This window comes from Cucurbita maxima, unplaced genomic scaffold (genome assembly GCF_002738345.1).
Source record: "Cucurbita maxima cultivar Rimu unplaced genomic scaffold, Cmax_1.0 Cma_Scf00050, whole genome shotgun sequence".
Lineage (NCBI taxonomy): Eukaryota > Viridiplantae > Streptophyta > Magnoliopsida > Cucurbitales > Cucurbitaceae > Cucurbita > Cucurbita maxima.
Window position 1 is genome coordinate 238,999 of NW_019272066.1, and position 4,900 is coordinate 243,898.

Sequence of the window (4,900 nt, forward strand, 5' to 3'; positions counted from 1 at the left end):
TTTCTTTTCTACTTAAGTTGTGTGCATACTTAATACTACTCCAACAAAATGTCCGTTAATCATTTAAGTTCTAAAATATATAGAAACATTTAATATAAAAATGAGTACATCTAAATAAAATATTAAAGTTGTTATTGAAGAATAAAATATTGACGTCAACCTTAATATCAAAGTCTAGATTTTATAGAAACTTTTCAAGCACAAAAATGATATAAATTTGAAAGTTATACACCATTATGAAAAATGAAACACAAATATATTTTGTAAAGGCCAAACAAAAAAAAATTCGATCGCCGGAAAACACGCGTTCACGGCTCATTGCGCCTCAGGTTGCGCCTACAGCCAGAAACTTCTTCGACTTACACAGTCAGACGGCTAGACTAGGCTTCGCAGCTTAGAATCCAGATCTTTAACTCGCTATAGAGTATTTTGCGCAATTCTGACCGTTCCGACTATTCTAAAGCTGAAATTGACCTTGTTTATGGAAATAAATTTAGTATATGGTTCACTTTCTCGATTTATGTTAAACTCATAAACTGAGTTAAGAAATTGTAGTTTCTAATGAAATGAGATGGACATTCTAATAGGGAGTGAAAACTAATAATACTATGAGAAATTTTGAGAGATGAAAAGCAAACATACTCGAATTTAGAGAGAACGCCATCTAAGGCAAACGAAGTAAGTGGTCTTACTATAGGATAGGTTGAACGACTTGTTTAATGTATGACGATACGTGCCTAGTCGCCCTTGCAAGTGTCATTTATTCTTTATATTTATGATGTTGTGACTATATTGTATGATGATGATGTACGATGTATGATGATGTTATTCTGTGATGGGATGATTCTATACAATGGTATATGATATGTTAGAAGACATGGGAAGTTTATGTTATGACATATGTTTGACATGATGAGTTATATGTTATGATATGATTGACAAGCAATGTGATGAATTGACATAATGCACAAACCCGATATACACATAAAAAGTTATGGTAGAATTTTATGATATAAAGAAAAATAATAGATGGGTTGTTATAGAGCATAATGAAAGGGAAAATGTTGGGGCCTCATGTATCATTGTGTGTTCATGCATCGGAGGATACCCCTTCATCTTTTAAGATGGTACGAACGCGTACACTACAAAGCAAGAAAACGATCATTATATTTGTTATAATGATATGAAGATTGCTATTCCTAATGGGTGTCCGACATCAATAGCTCCTAGATAATGCTCGTCTTACAAGAAAGGGGCCCAAGAGGTGTGCAAGCCAATTGGTGGGTCCATACTCGTACATGTAGACAGTGTGTAGAACAGTAAATACACATCAAATTAACCTGCTTAGGATAGCTGCCTAAGAAATATAGGCTGATATGATAGGTCCCACTTATGATTGTATGTGCTTATGCCTAATCCCAATAGTGAGGCCATTACTAAGTATTTATCAAAATACTCAAGTCATGTGTTACTCTTATTTTTCCAGGTAAAAGCAAGGCTCCTCTATACGGCTGACCCTTTTTAACGCCCCAATTCTCAAGTTGGACTCTTCTCGGTTCGCTTGCCATTACTAAGGAATCCTTGTAAGTTTCTTTTCCTTCGCTTATTGATATGCTTAAATTCAGTGGGTAGTCTTGCCTGCCGTGGGGTCGCCTTGAGAGCATCGTCTTTGGGGAGCATGTTCAAAGGGTCAACATAAAATTCCTCCCTCACTAACAAAGTGGAGGCACACAAGCTGAGGTTAAGACACGGTACCGAGGTTGAATCAACGACTGTAGTGTCACGACAATAGATACCGAGGACTCAATTTTAAGCCATATGTTCGATGGTGCGCACGGGAGGCCAACATGTGCCCCGCCAGTGCAACAAACCTAAGTGGGTATTGCATGTGGGGTCAGTGATGCGTGACGCCTAGGAAGACGTGCCCTCGGCCAAAAGGCTCTAGGTGCAACTTGCCTTCAAAGACTTAGTGGTTCGTGGGATCCTAATTCACACCAAATATCACATTTTGCTACATTCTTTATCGATGCGAGAGCCGAGATATCCGTTGCCGAGAGTCATTGTGAATAGTACAATAAGAATGCTTTGCTCCTCACACATCAAGACCAGGGCAGGGGGCAAGCTTATTCGTTTGAGCTCCTTGGCACGACTTGCGTCGGGTTTGGTTTAGACATCAGAGGGGGCACGAAAGCTCCCCCTGACACAAAAAATTTGTAAACACGTTCATGGGTAGTTTGATGTTTAGGAATCAATAATGATCCTTCAGAAAGTTCACCTACGGAAACCTTGTTATGACTTCTCCTTCCTCTAAATGATAAGGTTCAGTGGACTTCTCACGACGTCGCAGGCAGCGAACCGCTCACATCTCCACTATCCGAACACTTCATCGGACCATTCAATTAGTAGGAGCGACGGGCGATGTGTACAAAGGGTTGGGATGTAGTCACGTGAGCTGATGACTTGCGCTTACTAAGAATTCTGCATTAAGGACCAACAATTGCAATGATCTATCCCGATCACAATCAAATTTCAAAGATTACTCGGACTTGTCGGCCAAGGCTATAGACTCGTTGAATACATCAGTGTAGCCCGCGTGCGGCCTAGAACATCTAAGGCCATCACAAACCTATTATTGCCTCAAACTTCCTTGGCCTAAGCGGCCATAGTTCTTTTAAGAAGCTAGCCGTGGAGGGATTCCTCCGCATAGCTAGTTAGCAGGTTGAGATCTCGTTCGTTATGTTGGATCGATATGACAACCCTAGAGGGGAGTGAATAGGGTTTTAACAATGTAATTATTAATTTTTTTAATAACATCAAACTTATACATGCAATAAAACTTAAAACTTAAAATTTAGAATTTAAATAGGAAAAGGGTTAGAAAATATAACACCCTAGTTTTATAGTGGTTCAGTCAAACTCGACCTACTCCACTCCCCCAAGCACTTCTTGTGAATTTGAATAAAACTTTCTGACTCTTTCCTCGGATCAAAGCCCAACTGCTATACCGCTCTTTTTACGAGTGCAAGAGCAAACTCAATTCTTTCCACGATTCAGGATCAAACCGGTACACCGCTCTTTTTACGAGTTCAAGAGCAAACTCAATCCTTTCTACGCTCAGGATCAAACCAGTACAATTGTCTGAAATCTTATAGAAACACACCACAACACTGAAGTAATAAACATCTCTCGCAGGAATAAGATAAAAAAAAGAAATAGAATTGGTAGCTTTGGAGAGAGCAACAATGGGAGCTTCTAAAAAAAATTTAGATCAAGGAAACAAATGTTCTGTTTGTTGTTGTGAAAAATATGAAGAGGTGATGAGTTTAAATAGCGATCAAGTTAGTAAAAATAGGAATTGATACGGACCACTAAAACGTGAACTGAAACGTGAACCACGAAAAATAATATTTATTTATTTTTAAATTTATCGAAAAAAATTATAGTCCACATGTTTCATTTAAATTTAAATATAAATATATATATTATATTGAAATATAATAATATAACAAAAAAAAAATGTTAATGAAAACAATGTGGGTAACATTTTAAAAGTAATTCGAAAAGTTTTATAAATCTCATTGAAATCATTATAAATGTAATTGAAATGATTTGACATTGTAATTCAAATAATTTTCTTTTACATGAAAAATAATTTTCATAAATGTAAATGAAATTATTATAATTTCTTTCCATTCAGAAGTAAAGGTAAATGAAATCTCATAATACCTATCTTTGGCACTTAAGACTAGGCCACATTAACCTCAATACGATTAGGAGATTGGTTAAAAGAGAACTTCTAAATGAGTTAGAAGACAACTCTTTACCTCCATATGAGTTTTGTCTTGAGGGTAAAATTACTAAACGACCTTTTTTTGAAAAAGGTTATAGAGTCAAAGAAACCTTAGAACTCGTGCATACGGATCTCTGTGGTCCAATGAATGTCAAGCATGAGGAGGGTATGAATATTTCATCAGTTTTATTGATGATTATTCAAGGTATGATTATCTTTACCTAATGCTTCACATGTCCGAACCTCTTGAAAAGTTCAGAGAGTATAAGACTAAGGTTGAGAATCTATTAGGAAAAACTATTAAAACACTTTGATTAGATTGAGGTGGAGAGTATATGGACTTAAGATTCCAGAACTATATGATAAAACATGGAATAACGTCTCAACTCTCAGCCCCTGGTATACCCCAACAGAACGATGTATCAGAAAGGAGAAATAGAACTCTGTTAAACATGGTTCGGTCTATGATGAGTTTCACTCAATTACCTGATTCGTTTTGGGGATATGTAGTGGAGACAACTGCATACCTTTTTTACATGGTTCCTTCTAAAAGTGTTTCAGAAACACCTTATGAGTTATGGAGAGGGCGTAAAGGTAGTTTATGTCACTTCAGGATTTGGGGATGCCCAGCACATGTGTTGGTGCAAAACTCCAAGAAATTAGAATGTCGTTCAAAATTATGCCTATTCGTAGGATAACCCTAAGAGACAAAAGGTGGTCTGTTTTTTACCCTCATAAAAATCAAGTGTTTGTATCAACAAACGCTACATTCTTAAAGGAAGACCACATAAAAAATCATCCACCACACAGCAAATTAGTATTGAGTGAGATTTCTAAAGAAGCTACTGATAAAACAACACGAGTTGTTGATCAGGCTGGTCCTTCAACAAAAGTTGTTGATGGAGCTCGCACTTTTGGTCAATCACATCCTTTTCAAGAGTTGATAATGCCTCGATGTAGTGGGAGGGTTATAACTCAACCCGATCGTTATTGGGTTTGGCAGAAACACAGGTCATCATACCTAATGATGGCGTTGAGGATCCATTGACCTATAAACAGGCAATGAATGATGAAGATAAAGATTAGTGGATCAAAGCCATGAATCTTGAA

At 37.0% G+C, this 4,900-nt stretch overlaps 1 pseudogene; it reads right to left on the reverse strand.

Moving 5' to 3' along the window:
* Positions 1 to 1,905: 1,905 nt before the first annotated feature.
* LOC111471327 lies at positions 1,906 to 2,059 on the reverse strand (annotated as a pseudogene).
* Between the last annotated feature and the right edge of the window lie 2,841 nt (positions 2,060 to 4,900).